This window comes from Moschus berezovskii, chromosome 9 (genome assembly GCF_049115385.1).
Source record: "Moschus berezovskii isolate FMDL1 chromosome 9, NW_MosBer_1.0, whole genome shotgun sequence".
Taxonomy (NCBI): Eukaryota; Metazoa; Chordata; class Mammalia; order Artiodactyla; family Moschidae; genus Moschus; species Moschus berezovskii.
This window is the reverse complement of record NC_142468.1, coordinates 21,390,594-21,412,355: the sequence shown is the minus strand read 5'-3', so window position 1 is coordinate 21,412,355 and position 21,762 is coordinate 21,390,594.

Here is a 21,762-nt window from a genome sequence, read left to right as displayed (position 1 = left end):
TGTTAGGTTCATACTGTTTCGGTCCTTTATTATGCCCATCTTTCCATGAAATGTTCCCTTGGTATTTCTAATATTCTTGAAGAAATCTCTAGTCTTGCCCATTCTACCTGATAAGAGGCTTGTTTAGCCTTTTAAAGACTTGCATACATGTGGAGAGACAGAAGGATTTTAATTACAAGTTTGTTCAAGAAAATTCACTGTGGAAGGGGAGAGGGGTAAAGGTCTCTCCCTGTTGGTAAGAGGGAAAATTCAGTCTTATTTTTTTCTTTTAAGTCACTACAATAAGACCAGTAAACAGAGTAGTTTCTGGTTTGATTATTAATCTGAATTGGAATGCCTTAATTGGAATTGCACTTTTCATTCTTCCACCAATCCCAGTGGCTTAACTCCAGGTTGTTTCTCAAAGCAGAAGCTACCGTTTTGTTTTGTTTATCAAACAAAACAAGAAAGAGGCAATTCAGCAGGAAGACCTTTTATTTGCCAATCTTGAGAGAAGTTAATATGGAGTAGTGGAAAGAACACAGGAGGTGATGTTAGAAGACCTGATCTCAAATTTTAGTTCCATCTTCCTCCAGTTGTCTGGCTTTGATCTGATAACCTAATATCTCCCAGTTATATTTTCCCTGTCTTAAAAAGGGCAAGATAACAGATCTTTAAAATGTTATTTGATGAAAATTTTAAAAAATGACTTCTCGAGTTCAAACTCAGATTCATGCCATCCTCAACTTGTGGCCCTGCTTAACACATGTTTGTTGAATGAGTAAAGTGATCATAATGAAAAAAAAGTATGATAAATGGAAAAAAAATGGTAAGTAGATGACATTGGAATGCCAAGAGAGAAGAGCTCAAATTGAAATTGGAAAAGAAAATCAAAAAAGTCATCAATGAAGAAATTTTGAGGAAAAAAGATGTTTCTTATAGACTGCATGGTGGTAGGGGGAATCATATCCTGTACTTGCGAAGATTGCCCTTTTCACCTGAGCACTCAGCTTCAAAAGAAATACAAGGAACCGTACAAGAAAAAGTGTCACCAAATAAATTGAATAAGTACTGATGGTAAAGAATCTGCCTGCAGTGCAGGAGACCCGGGTTTGATCCCTGGGTTGGGAAGATCCCCTGGAGAAGGGAATGGCAACACACTCCAGTATTCTTGCTTGAGAATTCCATGGAAAGAGAAACCTGGTGGGCTACAGTCCTTGGGGTCCCAAAGAGTTGGACACGACTGAGAGACTGTCACTTCATTCCGTTGGCAATAAGTGGAGGGACAGATAAAGCATTTAACTTGCCTTTATACATTAATGTAAATATAGTTTTTAAGAATGAGGAAACTTTATAATTCAGCTACAGAGTGACCCACGCAAGAACATATGCTAGTTCCTCATAGGGGTTGGACTGGCTAAGGATGACCAGCTGAAGATTCATGGATTTTAAGTGCTTTTGGCTCACTGAAGCTGAAGTGAGAATTTCCTTACAATGAGTAGAATTTCCTTTCTGTCCCTTGTCACAAGTTTAAAAACCTCACAACTTGTATTAATATATAACCATTTGGGGTCTGCTTTTAACTTGGACTAGTTTAATTTTGGAGTGGGAAATGGCAACCCACTCCAGTATTCTTGCCCAGAAAATTCCATGGACAGAGGAGCCAGAGTCGGGCACAACTGAAGCGACTCAGCACACACATGCATAGCCTTCAGAGAGCTCACTGTGGTATTTCCCTGGTTGTCCCATTGTTGGGAATCTGCTTTTCAAATCAGGGGACATCAGTGTATGATCACTGGTTGGGGAACTAGGATCCCACAGGCTGAGAAGCAACTCGGCCCATGCACTGGAACTACTGAGCACATGTGCTCTAGAGCCCATGCAGCGCCACTGGAGAAAGCCTGAGTGCCGAAATGAAGACCCACCCAGTTCAGTTGAGGGAAAGAAAAAACACAACTCACAGTGAAATGGGGAGAAATAACAGGAGTTCTCATGGATTGTGTAATCGTGCGGGGGCTTCACATGTGTTCAGAGGTATGTCAGTGTAATTCCTTCATGCAATAAACTGAAAAGAGCCATGGTGTCTAAAAAAAAAAAAAGAATGAGGAAACTTTAATATGTAGGAAGGCAGAAAACAGAGGAAATGGGAGTTTCCACTAAGAGAAAACAATTAAGAAAATCTATGGAATCAGGAGAGTCACGTTGTTTCCGAATGCGAGTCCGTGTGAATAATGCACAGTGAGGCCAAACAATATGTCCCACCTGAGAATTATTTTTCTGCTCTGAATTAACGTGTTATCTAAAGCTAAAAAATTTTACATGTAGATGTGCAGCTAATGGAATGTTGATTTTACATGTGTAGGATAGCAGGCAAGATTTTACTTTTTTACTGTGTTATTATTTCTTTCTCCCGGCACTACATATTTATAAAATATTCCTTTACTTTGTGCGCTATTCCTTTTTTAAAAATTTATTTACTCATTTATTTATTGGGCAAATTTGGTGTTGATCTCTGTATGTTTTTTTTCTGGACTATTATTTAAAATTTTGTCTGTTATCCTTACACATGCGTGTGTGGATGCTAAGTCGCTTCAGTTGTGTCCTACTCTTTTCGACCCTATGGACTGTAGCCCAACAGGCCCCTCTGTCCATGGGATTCTCCAGGCAAGAATAGAAGATCTTCTCAACCCAGGGATCAAACCCATGTCTCTTCTGTGTCCTCCATTGGCAGACAGGTTTTTTACGGCTCACGCCACCTGGGAAGCCCTGTCCTTGCACACATACCTTATTTAGGATCTTTGGTAAATCTTGGCCCTTTAAACTTCCAACATAAACTTGAGAATCATCTCAGGTTTTACAAAATGGCTGTTGAAACTTTGATTGGGTTGCATTAAATTTTTACACCAAGCTGGAGCAAGATTATATCTTTATGATTCTGAATCCTCTAACCCATGATACGGATTATCATTACATTTATTTTCAGTCACTTTAACTTCAGAAATTTTTTTTTCTGTGAAATAGTCTTGAATACCTTTATTCAATGTAAAATTTGGATACTTTTAAGCTATTATAAATTTTTTCTTAAACTTTCCATTTTTTTACCCTGGTATATAGAAATATAATTGATCTTTGTTCATCTTAAATCTTACAAACTTGTCAAACTAATTTATCAATTCTAATAACTCATTTGTGAAGGCTTTTGGATTTTTCATACAAACAATGACTTTCAAATAATGACATTTAAAATTTTTCTTTCCAATCTTTCACCAATTGTTTTCATTTTCTTGCCTTATTGGATTGGCTAGGACTTCTGGTACATTGTTGAATAAAAGTGGTAAGAGTAAGAATTCTATGGAAATCCTTAATCTGATCTTAAAGGGAATGATTTCAACATTTCACCATTAAGCCTGACATTTTTTGGGTAGGATTTCTATAATCTTGAATCAAAATAAAAAATTTCCCCTCCATTTTTAGTACTATTAGTATGTCAGGTGACCTAAAAAATTTCCCCCAATTGCTTTCATGGTTGTTTTCCTTTTCACTGCTTTTGGCAAAATTTCTATGATGTATATTTATTGTTATTATCATTACTACTACTACCACAGCTATGTCTATTCTGTGTGTAGCTTGTAGCATTTTTTGAGTTTGCAGCTTATCTTTCATGAGATTTGGCAAATTCTCACCATTGTTTTGTTCAAATGTTGCTTTTGTTCCATTCATTTTTTATTTGTGTTCTAGAATTTCAGTTGTATGTAAGTTAGATTTTCTCACAGCATCCTCTTTTTATTTGGGCTTCTCTCATAGCTCAGTGGATAAAGAATCTGCCTGCAATGCAGGTTCGATTCCTGGGTCGGGAAGATCCTCTGGAGAAGGAAATGGCAACCCACTCCAGTATTCTCACCTGGAGAATCCCATGGACAGAGGAGCCTGGCAGGCTACAGTCCGTGGGATCACAAGAGTCAGACATGACTTAGCAACTAAACCACCATCTCTTTATGTTTAACCCTCTCATCACTGTCTCTTTATTTAACCCTCTCATCACTGTCTTAATCCTTTCTTGTCTCCGTGTTTTATTCTGGATTTTCTTTTTTCAGAACTTTCTTTCAGTTTAGTAATCCTCTATTCAGTTGGGTTTCATTTCTTACTGTTTTTATCTACTGAATCTTAAACAGTGGTCCTTACATTTTTCATATTAGAACTGTTTGGTTCTTTTTCAAACTTACTATGTCTTTTGTAGCTTCCAGTTCTTTGCCAAAACTTAAAATCTTGTCTTTTATCTTAAATCTATTAAGCATAGTTTTCTAAGTCTGTGCCTAGTATAATAATTCAGTTCAGTTCAGTTCAGTTCAGTCGCTCAGTCGTGTCCGACTCTCCGCGACCCCATGAATCACAGCACGCCAGGCCTCCCTGTCCATCACCAACTCCCGGAGATCACTCAAACTCATGTCCACAGAGTCGGTGATGCCATCCAGCCATCTCATTCTTGGTCGTCCCCTTCTCCTCCCGCCCCCAACCTTTCCCAGCATCAGAATCTTTTCCAGTGAGTCAGCTCGTCACATGAGGTGGCCAAAGTATTATTAATATAATAGTTAGCTAGCTCTAATAGCTGGAGTCCCCACAAATCTAATATTTGTTCTTTCTGCTGATTCTTGTTTATGTTACCTTACTTCTTTGTGTTCCTAGCTATTTAAAAATTTTATTGAATACTCTATTTGCAGAATCAGAATTAACTTCTGGCCCAAGATAACATTTTCATTATCCAGAGAGCATTTCATTTTTTTTTCCTTCTGTCAGTGCCCAGAGGCAATAGCAACCCAAAATATTTTGATCCAAATTCAGGGACTGAAATAATTAGATTTTTTTAAAAAGAGTGAGATATAATTACATGCCATAAAATTCACCTGTTTAAAGCGTACTTACAGTTCAAGAGTTTTAGTAAACTTGTAGAGTTCTGCAACTTTCACCATAATCTAATTATAGAGCAATTTTATCCAAACAACCTTATGACATAAAGAAATCCTGTTCCAAGTAGCACTCACTCCTCACTCCCTTCCCAGCTCTAGGGAACCACTAATCTACATTTGGTTTCCAGGCTTTGCTTTTTCTAGACATTTCATAAAAAGAATAGCACAGTATGTGGTCTTTTGTGACTAGATTCCTTCAATTAGCATGTTTTCAAGATTAATTGTGTGGTAGCATGTGTCAATACTTTATTCTTTCTTATTGTTAATAGTATTCCATCAAATGGATATACCACTTTTGTTTATTTATCAGTTAATGGTGTTTGGATTATTTCCACTTTGGTTATTATAAATATTGCTGCTGTGCGTATGCATGTACTAGATTTTGTGTGGATGTTTTAATTTCTCTTGGGTATATGAATTGCTGAGTCATATGGCAACTCCGCGTTCAATATTTTAAGGAATTTGCAACTGGTTTACGAAGTGAATGGATTCTGGGCTGAAGTTCCTGTAAGTGTCAGTCAGCTGTATTTCTAAAAGCGGAAATTGATTTAGTCCATTCTGGCTGCTATAACCAAATACCATACACTGGGTGGCTTATTTACAACAGTAATTTATTTCCTACAGTTCTGAGCTGAGAAGTCTAAGACCATAGTGCCGACAGATTCAGTGTCTGGTAAGAGCCCAGTTCCTGGCTCACAGTTTTCTAGCTATAACCTCACGTTGCAAGAAGGAGCAAGAGGGCGCTCTTGAGCGTCACGTACAAAGGTAGTAATTCCATTCATGAGGGCTCCACTTTCATGACTAATCAACTCCCAAAACCACCTCCAAAATCCATCGCAGTAGGGATTAGGTTTCAAGATGAATTTGGAGGAGTTACAAACATTGAGCTCATGGCAGAAATACTCTCAAGGAAAAACAACACTAAATGCCATGCTCAACTCTGAATTCCTTTCTCTCTTTTCTCAGCCTGATAATTATTCTCTATCTTGTTACATAGTTTATGCCTTAAAGTAGATTTCTTACTATGCATTCTATCTAGGTGGTCTAGTTTTCTCAGAGTTTGATCTGAATTACCTAGTATATCACTATTGGTAGTAGAAGTCCTTTAGTTATTTCTTTAGTTGTCAGTTCTTCCCAACTCTGCTGTGAATTCTTTGACAAAAAGGGCTGTATGTCTTGTTCATTTCTGCAGTACCAGATCCTATCACCTAGTACATATTTTATAAATGTTACACAAGTCTTAAGTTCTTACTTTCAAGTATGGAATGGATGCTAAGTAGTTAAAGCTGCTCACAAAATCTGGGAAAGCCAGAGAGCCAACCACAGTAACAATGAAGCTAGAGCAAACTTAGATCCACAAATGGTCTAAGGCAGACCAGGCCATTGTTGCTGAGGGGCCCATGCACTGCACTTGTATTACTGATGCCGATAAAGCTACATTCTAGAGCTGCTCCTGGGGAAGTAGGGCTATTGCTACTGCTAAACAGGAAGACCAACAGGAAAAGGGATGGCAGTAGGGAAGAGCAGGGAAAGCTGAGGAAGAGAGTGAAGGAGTGGACATGGTAAATTTTGGAGAAACCTGATCTTGTGAAAGAATCGATAAGGGAATTTAGTCTTTCTTCACTCTTTCAAAAATGTCATCATCCTCCGAGCCATTTAAATTCCACTGCTGTTCAAAAGGATTTCTTCAGTAGCTGCTATGTGGCCCACATGTCCCAACAGCTTCTATGTAAATGACTTTCAAGTAGAACAAGAAATTTGTTAATAAAAAGGATTATATTTCTCATCCACTTACATAGATGTAATTTTCATAGTAAGAATGCTTCTTCAGAAGCATGGTACTCCTCCAGGAACATCATCTGGTTCTCAGTCATCCTGTCCACAAGTATATCAGATCCAAAACCAAGGAATAACTCTGTAGAGGACTGGAATAATCTGTCTGTGCCACAAAAGACTTTGTTTTTAAATACACTTTGCTATTAACATATATCAAAAGATTTCTATGCAACAGGAAATGAAAGACTATCCAGAATCCAAGTGACTGCTTCATCTCATTTCTTATATATAGGGTCCCTAAGCAGTCTGTCATCTTTCCACTTTAAAGTCTTCCTCTATTTGATAAGAGTAAGTACTTGGATGGGATGAAGGTACGCCATATTGGCCAGAACTAGAAGTTCTCTACCCATACAGTTTTAAAGGGAAGGGTACCGACTCTGTGGACATGAGTTTGAGTGTACTCCGGGAGTTGGTGATGGACAGGGAGGCCTGGCGTGCTGTGATTCATGGGGTCGCGGAGAGTCGGACACAACTGAGCGACTGAACTGAACTGAACTGATTAGCCTAATATGTAGATGTATCATAAGTTATAAACATCAGTGCTTTTTTTTAATGTACAGGTTATCTCTTTTTGTTTTCTTCAAAATTACAGAAAATATCATAAAGAACATCTATTACTTTGCAGAGGTCCAAATGTTAGGTCAATAGGGATATTCATTTAAATTTTGATAAGTTTATTGAATTCACATTAAGTTAATTCATAACAGTAAATGAGCATCTCTTTCTGTACATTTTCACTAACTTTGTTCTCTTCAGTTCAGTTGCTCAGTTTTTGCCAACTCTTTGCGACCACATGAACTGCAGCATGACAGGCTTCCCTGTCCAACACCAATTCCTGGAGCTTGCTCAAACTCATGTCCATTCAGTAAGTGATACCATCCAACCATCTCATCCTCTGTCATCCCCTTCTTCTTCTGCCTTCAATCTTTCCCAGCATCAGGGTCTTTTCCAGTGAATCAGCTCTTCGCATCAGGTGACCAAAGTAGTGAAGCTTCCGCAGCATCATCAGTCCTTACAATGATTACTCAGGATAGATTTCCTTTAGGATTGACTCATTTTGATCTCCTTGCAGTCCAAGCTACTCTCAAGAGTCTTCTCCAACACCACAGTTCAAACACAGTTCAGTGTTTCAGTGCTCAGCTTTCTTTATGGTCCAACTCTCATATCCATACATGACTACTGGAAAAACCATAGCTTTGACTATACCAACCTTTGTTGGCAAAGGAATGTCTGCTTTTTAATATACTCTCTAGGTCAGTCATAGCTTTTCTTCCAATCTTTTAATTTCACAGTTGCAGTCACCATCTGCAATGATTTTGGAGCCCAAGAAAATACAGTCTGTCACTGTTTCCATTCTTCCCCATCTATTTGCTATGAAGTGATGGGACCAGATACCATGATCTTAGTTTTTTTAATTATGAGTTTTAAGCCAGCTTTTCACTCTCCCCTTTCACTTTCATCTAGAGGCTCCTGAGTTCCTCTTCACTTTCTGCTCTAAGGGTGGTGCCATCTGCATATCTGAGGTTGTTGATATTTCTCCCAGAAATCTTGATTCCAGCTTTTGCTTCATCCAGCCTGGCATTTCTCATGATGTACTCTGCATATAAGTTAAATAAGCAGGGTGACAATATACAGCCTTGACATACTTCTTTCTCAATTTGGAACCAGTCCGTTGTTCCATGTCCAGTTCTACCTGTTGCCTCTTGACCTGCATACAGATTTCTCAGAAGGCAGGTATGGTGGTATGGTATTCCCATCTCTTGAAGAATTTTCCATAGTTTGTTGTGATCTACACAGTCAAAGGCTTTAGTGTAGTCAGCGAAGCAGAAGTATATGTTTTTCTGGAATTCTCTTGCTTTTTCTATGATCCAACGGATGTTGGCAATTTGATCTCTGGTTCCTCTGCCTTTTCTAAATCCAGCTTGAACATCTGGACATTCTCGGTTCATGTACTTTTGAAGCCTAGCTTGGAGAATTTTGAGCATTAGTTTGGTAGCATGGGAGATGACTGCAATTGTGTGATAGTCTGAACATTTGGCATTTCCTTTCTTTGGGATTGGAATGAAAACTGATCTTTTCCAGTCCTGTGACCACTACTGAGTTTTCCAAATTTGCTGACATATTGAGTGCAGCACTTTCACAGCATCATCTTTTAGGATTTGAAATAACTCAGCTGGAATTCTATCACCTCCACTAGCTTTGTTTGTAGTGATCCTTCCTAAGGCCCACTTGACTTTGCACTCCAGGATGTCTGATTCTAGGTGAGTGATCACACCATCATGGTTATCTGGGTTATTAAGATCTTTTTTTGTATAGTTCTTCTGTGTATTCTTGCCACCTCTTCTTAATATCTTATGCTTCTTTTAGGTCCATACCGTTTCTGTCCTTTATTGTGCCTATCTTTGCATGAAATGTTCCCTTGGTATCTAATTTTCTTGAAGAGATCTCTAGTTTTTCCCAAGTATTGTTTTCCTCTATTTCTTTGCATTGATCACGGAGGAAGGCTTTCTTATATCTCCATGCTATTCTTTGGAACTCTGCATTCAGATGGGTATATTTTTCCTGTTCTCCTTTGCCTTTCACGTCTCTTCATTTCTTAGCTATTTGTAAGGCCTCCTCAGACAACCATTTTACTTTTTTGCATTTCTTTTTCTGGAGGATGGTTTTGATCACTGCCTCCTGTACAGTGTTATGAACCTCCATCCATAGTTCTTCAGGCACTCTGTCTGCCAGATCTAATCCCTTGAATCTATTTGTCACTTCCACTGTATAATCATAGGGATTTGATTTAGACCATACCTTAATGGTCTGGTGGTTTTTCCTACTTTCTTCAATTTAAGTCTGAATTTGGCAATAAGGAGTTCATGATCTGAGCCACAGTTAGCTCCCAGTCTTTTTTGCTGACTGTGTAGAGCTTCTCCATCTTTGGCTGCAAAGTATATAATCAGTCTGGTTTTGGTGTTGACCATCTGGTGATGGCCATGTGTGGAGTCATCTCTTGTGTTGTTGGAAGAGGGTGTTTGCTATGACCAGTGCGTTCTCTTGGCAAAACTCTACTAGCCTTAGCCCTGCTTCATTCTGTACTCCAAGGCCAAACTTGCCTGTTACTTTGTGTTTTTCTTGACTTCCTACTTTTGCATTCCAGTCCCCTATGATGAAAAGAATCATTCAACTTCAGCTTTTTCGACATTACTGATTGGGGCATAGACTTGGATTACTGTGACATTGAATTTTGAAAATGAACAGATATCATTCTGTCATTTTTGAGATTGCTTCCAAGAACTGCATTTCAGACTCTTTTGTTGACTATAAGGGCTACTCCATTTCTTCTAAGGGATTCTTGCCCACAGTAGTATATATGATGGTCATCTGAATTAAATTCACCCATTCCAGTTCATTTTAGTTCACTGATTCCTAAGATGTCAATGTTTACTCTTGTCATCTCCTATTTGACCACTTCCAATTTACCTTGATTCATGGACCTAATATTCCAGGTTCCTGTGCTCTATTGTTCTTTATAGCATTGGACTTTACTTCCATCACCAGTGACATCCACAGCTGGGCTTTGTATTTGCTTTGACTCAGGCTCTTCATTCTTTTTGGAGCTATATTTCCACTCTTCTCCAGTAGCTTGTTGGGCACCTACCGACTTGGGGAGTTCATCTATCAGTGTCATATCTTTTTGCCTTTTCATACTGCTCACTAACTTTGTGGGTGATCATAATGTTTTAATCTTTATAGCTAGCTACAGAATACTACTTAAGATCTCATTGAGGGACTTCCCTATTGATCCAGTGGCTAAGACTCCACACTCCCAATGCAGGGAGCTGGGGTTCAATCCCTGGTCAGGGAACTAGATCCCAGATGCCACAACTAAGAGTTTGCATGCCACAACTAAAGACTTGGCACAGAAAAAAAAAAAAGGAGAGATCTCACTGATTCATGTTTCTTTGGGTGCTATTAAGGTTGGAAAAAAATTAAATGTTAAGTGGTAACTTGTAGATGTCAGCAAACTTGGAAAACTCAGCAGTGGCCACGAGACTGGAAAAGGTCAGTTTTCATTCCAATCTCAAAGAAAGGCAATGCCAAAGTATGCTCAAACTACCGCACAATTGTACTCATCTCACATGCTAGTAAAGTAATGCTCAAAATTCTCCAAACCAGGCTTCAGCAATACGTGAACCGTGAACTTTCAGAGGTTTAAACTGGTTTTAGAAAAGGCAGAGGCACCAGAGATCAAATTGCCAACATCCTCTGGATCATCGAAAAAGCAAGAGAGTTTCAGAAAAAAACATCTATTTCTGCTTTATTGACTATGCCAGAGCCTTTGACTGTGTGGATCACAATAAACTGTGGAAAATTCTTCAAGAGATGGGAATACCAGGCCACCTGACCTGCCTCTTGAGATATCTGTATGCAGGTCAGGAAGCAACAGTTAGAACTGGACATGGAACAACAGACTGGTTCCAAATAGGAAAAGGAGTACATCAAGGCTGTATATTGTCACCCTGCTTATTTAACTTCTATGCAGAGTACATCATGAGAAATGCTGGGCTGGAAGAAGCACAAGCTAGAATCAGGATTGCTGGGAGAAATATCAATAACCTCAGATATGCAAATGACACCATCCTTATGGCAGAAAGTGAAGAAGAACTAAAGAGCCTCTTGATGAAAGTGAAAGAGGAGAGTGAAAAGGTTGGCTTAAAGCTCAACATTTAGAAAACTAAGATCATGGCATCCGATCCCATCACTTCATGGCAAATAGATGGGGAAACAGTGGAAACAGTGACTGACTTTATTTTTCTGGGCTCCAAAATTACTGCAGATGTTGATTGCAGCCATGATATTAAAAGACGCTTACTCCTTGGAAGGAAAGTTATGACCAACCTAGATAGCATATTAAAAAGCAGAGACATTACTTTGCCAACAAAGGTCTGTCTAGTCAAGGCTATGGTTTTTCCAGTAGTCATGTATGGATGTGAGAGTTGGCCTATAAAGAAAGCAAAAGAATTGATGCTTTTGAACTGTGGTGTTGGAGTAGACTCTTGAGAGTCCCTTGGTCTTCAAGGAGATCCAACCAGTCCATTGTAAAGGAGATCAGTCCTGAGTGTTCATTGGAGGGACTGATGCTGAAGCTGAAACTCCAATACTTTGGCCACCTGATGTGGAGAGCTGACTCATTGGAAAAGACCCTGATGCTGGTAAAGATTGATGGCAGGAGGAAAAGGTGATGACAGAGGATGAGATGGTTGGATGGCATCACTGACATAATGACATAGGTTTGGGTAGATTCTGGGAGTTGGTGTGCTGTGATTCATGGGGTTGCAGAGAGTCGGACACAACTGAGTGACTAAGCTGAACTATACATGGTTCTACAAGTATGATATTAAATACTTAATATCAGTAAGTATTTCAGTGAATTGATACCTATCAATTGTGTGTCATTTACTGTTCAAACATATTTAAGAAACCTTCTTTTTGTTGTTGTTGTTACATAAATTAACCCATTTATTATAGGCTAGCAACCCACTCCAGTGTTCTTGCCTGGAGAATTCCAGGGACAGGGGAACCTGGTGGGCCGCCGTCTATGGGGTTGCACAGAATCAGACACAACTGAATTGACTTAGCAGCAGCAGCAGCAACAGCAGTGTTATCAAATGGTGGTGCTTCAACTGGTCCTTCAATTCCTTCAGTCTTCTGATGGCAGACTTTACTGTGACAGCAGAAGTGCTATTGTAGGTCCAGGCACCACCAGCTACAGTTTTTATGCAGGAACCACAGTGCCAAATGTCCACAGCTCATCTCTTCATCTTGGTTTTGCCACGGAAGGAGCAGGTATACTTGGTGTGCTGGCTGATTTCAGTTTTCTTCACCATTTTCCTGAGGGAGGCACCTTAATGGGTCCTAATGCAACCTAGATCTGAGCCCAAGAGCTCAGAGGCCTTACCTCTTAATGGAAGATTATAATGATGATCATTTGTGAGATATTTCTACCTTTTCCCTATCCTATTGTTGGTGTGCTCAGAATTGGTGGTATGCTCAGACTTCTCCAAAATAATAAAAATATTCTTGTGGAAAAATAATTCCTCTTCTCTCCCCTTTCTCCCCTGCCCAGAGATGTCCACATTTTAATCACTGGAAACTGTGAATATGTTATTTTATGCAACAAAAAGGAATTAAGAGATGGAATTTAGATAGTAAACAGCTGTTCTTCAAATAGGAAGATTATCCTTGATGATCTAGTGGCCCTAGTGTAATCACTCGGGTCTTTAAAAGTGGAAAGGGGAGGCAGAAGAAAAGGTCAGGGTGATGCAAGAAGATGTGAGAAGGGCTTAACTTCCAAGGTTGGCTTTGCAGGTGCAGGACGTGGCCAAAAGCCTAGGAAAGTGAGTGACCTCCAGAAGCCAGGGAAGACAAGGAGAGAGAGTCTCTCTCAGGGCCTGCAGAAAGGAATACAACCCCGACAACACCTTGATTTTAGCCCAGTGAGACCCACAGCAGACTCAGACCTCCAGAACTGTGAAATTAAAAAAAAAATTGTAAGCCACTAAGTTTGTGGTAATTTGTTACCCCAACAATAGAAAACCAATGTCGATGGTAAAGTAGTGCACAGATATTACCAAAAGGTATAGAAATGGGATAAGAATGCTGAGGGATACACGTTGTCTAGAGTTATATGTAATTACCTGTGGAAAGCAGGGTTACCTTGGAGGTGGACAGAATTAGGAGCAGCACTCTTCGACTGAAACCGTCTAGTAATCCAACTACATTATAGCAAACTGAAGTTAACTAGAGTATGAGGCACCTTCTTTCTCTGGCCCTGGGCTACATTAAGACAACACCCACCCCAGTAATTCCAAAGTCTTTGTGTTACATTCAAAATTGCACTTGGTTACCTACTAATATAAATTCAAGCATGCAGTACGAATGTTCCTTCAATAGCAAAAGGCAACGTGAAGATAGCAATAAAAAATAAACAATAAAAGTTATTAGTTGACGTTCAGGAAAAAGGGCACTAGAATACTGGCAAATCTGCTTAAGAATTCTAGCAAAAACCTAGTAAACCAAGATCCATGTAGCATCTAAATTTTAGGGATGATACCTCATTCTCTATTTTTTGATTAGCAATAAAACCTGAAAAGCCAAACCATTCTCTTCTTTATAAAAGTCCACGTACTAAGGTGAGGAACTGCACAGACCTGCCATTTTGCCTGCAGTAGTTAGCTGATCTAAGACAGTGTTTTTGTGTATGGTAGTCATGTGTGCTATTACAAAATACTGAGGAGAGGAGAAGGAAGTGACACTCATAGGGGGAAAACCTTGATTCTTGAAAAAGAACAGAAAAAAAGTTGAGACTAATTTACTAATATTGTTCTTTGGGGGTAAAAAACTATTTCTCTTTGTGTATATACATATACACACACCAATATATACATATATCTGACAGATAATAGTTTCCAATGATATCTCCCAACCCACATTTTCTTATGCTAGGTGATCTTGCCATTCTGCCGTTAAGAGATGGAGTCTTGTGACAACAGCGTCATGGCAGAAGGACACAGTTTCTCCCCTTCATTATGCAACCAGCAGAACATCCACAATTTGACAGAGGTGCTTCTACCAAACATACGAGGATGCCAGAGAATTCCACATACCCGTACAGCTGAAGGTGGGAGGACTGGGACAGACAGAGGAGGTGGGACCAGGGGAATGGTGAAGGTGGCACCTACAACCCTGGCTCTCCAGAGAGTGCAGCAATAGCAGGGGAGGTGGTGCGTACAACTCTAGCCTCCAGGCTGCAATTACCTGCGCACCTGTGGCTACAGGTTAACTGGGCAGCAGGGGCAGTGGGGCCTGGGACACTGACCATTCAGCCACTGAGGTATGCATGACGCCAGAGCCTTTCCTCCAATCCCACAGCAGCAGAGCCTATGAAGCATAAAACACTGAACACAGCAGAGGCTCCCTTGCATCCTGGCTCTCATCTCTCCAGGCCTCTAGCCTCTCTCTCTCCCTGTAGCACTCAGGGAGATCCAATACTCAGGAGATCCTACACACGGCAGAAGAGCCCACTATCCTGGTGCCCCAGGCAGAAATCCAGTGATACTGGCAATAGCACAGCACCACTGACCCTAGAGGCACAAGAAGCCATAACAAGGCCTCAGGGTGACACCTCTGACAAAGGAAGTGAAGGGTATATATTGGCAACACTCAACTCCAGCCAGAGGCAGCTCAAGCAAGAGAAACCAAAACCTTGTGCTATATAGTGCCACCTACTAGAAAACAGACTTTATTTTCTTGGGCTCCAAAATCAATGCAGATGGTGATTGCAGCCATGAAATTGAAAGACGTTTGCTCCTTGGAAGAAAAGCTATGACTGACCTAGACAGCATATTAAAAAGCAGAGACATTACTTTGCCAACAAAGGTCCATATAGTCAAAGCTATGGTTTTTTCCAGTAGTCATGTATGGATGTGAGAGTTGGACCATAAAGAAAGCTGAGTGCTGAAGAATTGATGCCTTTGAACTGTGGTGCTGAAGAAGACTCTTCAGAGTCCCTTACACTGTGAAGAGATCAAACCAGTCAATCCTAAATGAAATCAGTCCTAAATTTTCATTGGTTGGACTGATGCTGAAACTCCAATACTTTGGCCACCTAATGTGAAGAACTAACTCACTGGAAAAGACCCTGATGCTGGGAAAGATTGAAGGCAGGAGGAGAAGGGGACGACAGAGGATGAGATGGTTGGATGGCATCACAATTTGGTGGACATGAGTTTAAGCAAGCTCTGAGAGATGGTGAAAGACAGGGAAGCCTGGAGTGTTGTAGTCCATGGGGTCACAGAGAGTCGGACATGACTGAGCGACTAAACTGATACTAGAGAAAATCTTGCCCTAAAAATTGAGGGGGCTCTTGTTGCATATGTGTGTGTGTGTGTGTGTGTGTGTGCGCACGCTAAGTCACTTCAGTCATGTCCAACTGTTTGCGACGCTATGGACTGTGGCTTGCCAGGCTCCTCTGTCCATGGGATTCTCCAGGCAAGAATACTGGAGTGGTCTGCCATTTCTTCTTCCAGGGGATCGTCCCAAGTCCAAAGAGTTGGACAGGACTGAGCAACTGAACAACAACAAGAGCAGTGGGAAAACAGAATAAAAGCCTTTAGTTTCTAATGAACTGAATCATTAGAATCAAGTAGAAGGGTATTTGTTACTTGAAATGCATCAGTAGATGAACAACTTATCAAGCACTACAAATATTCACAGTAGCACTGTTCCACAGAAAGAAAATGATAGTTCTCCAGAAACCAAACTTAAAATCATGGAATACTGCAATCTAACTGATTGTTATTGTTTTTAGTTGCTAAGTCATGGCCAAATCGTTTGTGATGCCATGAACTGTAGCCCAACAGGCTGCTTTCTGCATGGGATTTCCCAAGTAAGAATACTAGAGTGTGTTACTATTTCCTTCTCTAGGGGATCTTCACAATCCAGGGATTAAACCTGTCTCCTGGATTGGAAGGCGGATTTTTAAATAATGAACCACCAATCAAATTGATAAAGAATCCATAATAGCTGTCACGAAGAAACTCAATGAGGTACAAGAAAACTCAGAAACCCAGATCAATCAGCTGAGCAATAAGATTAATGAACAGAATACTTTAACAAGGATATTGAAATTCTAAAAAAGAACCAAACATAAATTTGGCAGCTGAAGAACTCAGTATATAAGATGAAGAATGCATTAGTAATCACTGGAAACAGCAGATCATAAGGAAGAGCATCTATTTGTCACTTCCACTGTATAATCACAAGGGATTTGATCTATGTCATACCTGAATGGCCAACTGGTTTTCTGTATTTCTTCAATTTAAGCCTGAGTTTTGCAATAAGGAGTTCATGATCTGAGCCACAGTCAGCTCTTTGTCTTGTTTTTGCTAACTGTATAGAGCTTCTCCATCTTTGGCTGCAAAGAAAATAATTAATTTGATTTTGGTGTTGACCATCTGGTGATGTCCAAGTATAGAGTCACCTCTTGTGTTGTTGGAAGAGGGTATTTTTTATGACCAGTGCGTTCTCTTGGCAAAACTCTGTTAGCCTTTTCCCTGCTTCATTTTGTACTCCAAGGCCAAACTTGCCTGTTACTCCAGGTAACTGTTGATTTCCTACTTTTGCATTCCAATCCCCCCATGATGAAAAGGACACCTTCTTTGGTGTTAGCTCTAGAAGGTCTTGTAGGTCTTCATGAGTTGAGTTGAGTTGAGTTCAGTCGCTCAGTCGTGTCCGACTCTTTGTGACCCCATGGACTGCAGCACGCCAGGCCTCCCTGTCCATCACCAACTCGTGGAGCTCACTCAAACTCATGTCCATCGTTTCGGTGATACCATCCAACCCTCTCATCCTCTGCAGATGGAGCTTGCTGCTGCTGCTAAGTCGCTTCATTCGTGTCCGACTCTGTGCGACCCCATAGATGGCAGTCGACCAGGCTCCGCTGTCCCTGGGATTCTCCAGGCAAGAACACTGGAGTGGGTTGCCATTTCCTTCTCCAATGTGTGAAAGTGGAAAGTGAAAAGTGAAAGTGAAGTCGCTCAGTCGTGTCTGACTGGTAGCAACCCCATGGACTGCAGCCCACCAGGCTCCTCTGTCCATGAGATTTTCTAGGCAAGAGTACTGGAGTGGCTTGCCATTGCCTATAGGACTCATCAATTTAAGCTTTCTTCAGCGTTATTGCTTGGGGCATAGACTTGGGTTCGAGTGATCTTGAATGGTAATCGGCCGACATCGTTCTGTCCTTTTTGAGACTGCACTCAAGTACTGCATTTCAGACTCTTCTGTTGACTATGAGGGCTACTACATTTCTTCTAAGGGATTCTTTCCCACAGTAGTAGATATAACAGTCATCTGAATTAAGTTTGCCCATTTCCGTTCATTTTAGTTCATTGATTCCTAAGATGTCAATGTTCACTCTTGCTATCTCCTGTTTAACCACTTCCAATTTACCCTGATTCATGGACCTGACATTCCAGATTCCTATGCAGTATTGCTCTTTACAATCACTCAGTGAATCGGCACATGAATTAATCCTTTCCATCTCCTTTTCTGCTGAAATTTGTCCAAAGAAGAAACCCCGTGGTCTGCCTGACTGGTGACTTCCTAACATTTTATCAGTCCATGATCTCTAATGTTTCAGCTGCCAATAAAGTGTGTTTTGTGCCTTTCCTTAGCTCATAAGTGATACACACAAAAACTGATCAGTGATTGCTTTGCAAAGTTCCCAAAGTTGGGGACCGTATTTCAGTTAACCTCATCCTGACCAGTGTCAGACTGAATGTTTCCATTGCTAGCACCTTTTTCTTGACAGAACTTACATTCCCGCTGTAACCTTCTGCCTATCAGGAGGCTGGTCCCCAGCACTGGGTGTGATTCTGTGCCCTGCAACGCACCACAGAACCAAGCTAAACAGAAGGGTTGGAACCTGAATTTAAATCTCACGTCCATTAGTTGCGGGTGTCCCTGGTGGCTCAGTGGTAAAGACTCCACCTATCAACGCAGGAGATGGGTTTGATCCCTGGGTTGGGAAGACCCCCTGGAAAAGGAAATGGCAGTGCACTCCAGTAATTTTCCCTGGAGAATCCCATAGACAGAGGAGCCTGGCGGGCTACAGTCCATGGTGTCGCAAGGAGTCAGATAAGACTGACTACACAACAACAATCCATTAGCTGATGAGATCAAGATGGACTTAAATGAGCCCATTCCCTACAAGAATGTCAGTGAAAGTCATGGGGAGTCAGGGTGTATAACCTTTTAATTAATCTGATTTTTATTCTCTACAGATAGGAATTAAGCTCAGGTTAATTCTCATTTCTAGGGAAACAAATTATAATTTAACTCAGCACCAAGGATGCCCTCCATTCATGGTGTTGTAGTTTCTTGTGCTAGGGATCACAAACCCAGCTAGAGCAGCTAGGCCTGCTCTCAGATGTTGGAGGCAGGTAGCAGAATTTGCCCAGCAAACCTTCAGTCACTTACTATCCTTAACTGATTTGTCAGATGCCAGAAAGTAGTTTCCAAAAGAGATGAACTGTTCTCCACTGGTATTCTTTTTCCACTCCCCTCCCCTGTGCCTCGTTGTCTACCTGACGCAGCAGCACGGAAAATTTGGTGCAGATCTAGTCCTGAGTAGTGGCAGGTGGCCTCAGAATGGCAGTGTGAAATGTAATCAAAGAAATCAGCTCCATCTGGGGGAGGAGGATATTTTTTGTAACAGTTGGGAGAATAGTCACGGACTTTGATTTCACTAGATATGGATTGGGATATGAAATGAAATAAATGGCTAGCTAGGTGCTAAAAATTTAAACAGCCCACAGTTGTTTCATCAGCTACAGGCAGTTCAAAACCGAACCCTTTAGCTTTTCTCCAAGTTCTCATTTCTCATGAACAGAGGAGAGAAATGGGCCTTGGGATTTGGGAGTGGAGCCAGACGCATTGGATGTTAAGAGATAGGAATGCTCCTTTTCTACCCAATACAATTTTCAGCAATAGACCCCCCTGTCTCCCCGCCCCACATACACACAGAAAGGGTACAGTGTCACAAGACCAAGAGACATGTCAGTGAAATGAAATCCATTCCCTCCTGGAGGTCTGTGATCTGACATAGATCTGAGATAATCCTTAGAAATCTAATGTAGTCATTTAATGTTCAGGAAGATAATGAAATGGAGCCCCAGGAGGGTAAGGCTAATCCTGGGATCACAGACTGGACTCCTTGCACACCTGGTGCTTACAGACGTCACTTACCCAGAGATACACTCTCCCTCACCCAGGCTTTGTACTCAGGGGACAAACATTAATGTGTCCTAACATTAATGTGTCCCTGGCTTCTCTGTTTTTGTTGAGCCATAGATAATATTGTACATATGGCCGCTCCCCTTCTCCTTGTTCACACACATCCATCTGTTCATTCGATAAGCATTCTTAGTAGGTATTCACCTCACATTGTTTTTTTTTTTTTTTTGCCACCTGGGAAGCCCATTCCTTAGTATATTCGTGTGCATTTCCTATAAACATTCTCCTATGTAATCGAAACATAACCATTCACCTCACATTGTTACAAATGCCCAAAACACTGTTTTTAACATTTGTTACCAATGCGAACTCTCAGAGGCTTGTTTCCTCACCTACACTCACAGAGACATGCAGAGTTTATCACCCTTGGGAAAAAATAATGGTTCCCACTCACCCTTAAAACTGAAAGTAAACAGGACTGTCTTTAGCTGGTGGTCAGAGTAACTGGATTTCAGTCCAGAATCTTCCACTAACCAGCTGTGAGACCTTGGGCATGTCTCCTTTCTTCTCTGGACTCATCTATCCTTTTCGTGAAAGGAGGATCTCAGTCAAAGATGGGTGATCGTAAGCTTTTTTCTCAGTTTTACATTCTCTAACTCTTTGCGTGGCCTCATGCCTAGCTGCTTCAGTCATGTCGGACTCTTTGGGACCCACCAGGATCCTCTGTCCATGGGATTCTCCAGGCAAGAATACTGGAGTGGGTTGCCATGCCCTCCTCCAGGGGATCTTCCTGACCTAGGGCTAGAACCCCGGTCTCCCACGTTGCAGGCAGATTCTTTACTGTCTGAGCCACCAGGGAACGAAGTCCCTGCTGACCTCTATAGGTTACCTAGAAAAGTCTCACCTGTCAAGTGCAGTTTGAGGTGATAATAGGTGAGGTTTTCTCTGACTCATCTATGCAAACAGCACATGTGAGGGGCTGTTTCCCAAGCTAGATGGTTCATCTGCGTGCCTATTAGTTTGCCAGCCTCTTTAAGGCAGGGATCATATCTTTTCATCTCTGTGTTTCTTTAGCCTTCTAATGACTTCCCAAAAGTTGTACTGGATGGTTGTAGAATGAGTGGAAACTAGACATTCATAAACAACTGATGATTGCACAATATCTGGCAGTAAAAGCATGAGCATTAAAGGTTCACAGATAGCAAGACACAACAGCAATTACCATTCAACCTGAACTTTCATGGCACTTTTTATCCCCATTTTTATTAAGCTACCCATCACTGCAGCCATGTAATTAAAAGACACTTGCTCCTTGGAAGAAAAGCTATGACAAAGTCCATATAGTCAAAGCAGTGGTTTTTCCAGTAGTCGTGTACAGATGTGAGAGTTGGACTATAAAGAAGGCTGAGTGCCAAAGAACAGATGCTTTCAAATTGCAGTGTTGGAGAAGACTCTTGAGAGTCCCTTGGACAGCAAGGAGATCAAACCAGTCAATCCTAAAAGAAAGCAGTCCTGAATATTCATCGGAAGGACTGATGCTGAAGCTGAAAATCCCAATACTTTGGCCACCTGATGTGAAGAACTGACTCACTGGAAAAAGACCCTGGTGCTGGGAAAGATTGAAAGCAGGAGGAGAAGGGGATGACAGAGGAGGAGATGGTTGGATGGCATCACCGGACTCAATGGACATGACTTTGAGCAAGCTCCAGGAGATGTTGAAGGACAGGGAAGCCTGGCGTGCTGCAGTTCATGGGGTTGCAAAGTCACGACGTGACTGAGCAAGTGAACAACTCCGTAAATTGCTGCAGAGATTAGAGTACTGACTTCAAAGTAGGTTTTTTAAACCTAATTTTATTGAGCTGATTTTATGTGCCAGGAAGTGTTCTAAGAAGAGACCCAGAACACGGGAGATAAATACAGGTTCCACATCCTTTGATAATTAGTACAAACATGACTGGGCTTCCCTGGTGGCTCAGACGATAAAGAATCCGCGTGCAACGTAGGAGACCTGGGTTCATCCCTGGGTTGGGAAGATCCCCTGAAGGAGGGCATTGGCAACCCACTCCAGTATTCTTGCATGGAGAATCCCCATGGACAGAGGAACCTGGCTGGCTTCAGTCCATGGCGTCCAAAGAGTCGGACACGACTGAGCGACAAAGCATGCAAACGCAACCAGTCTCAAGTCCCAAGGGGACACTAG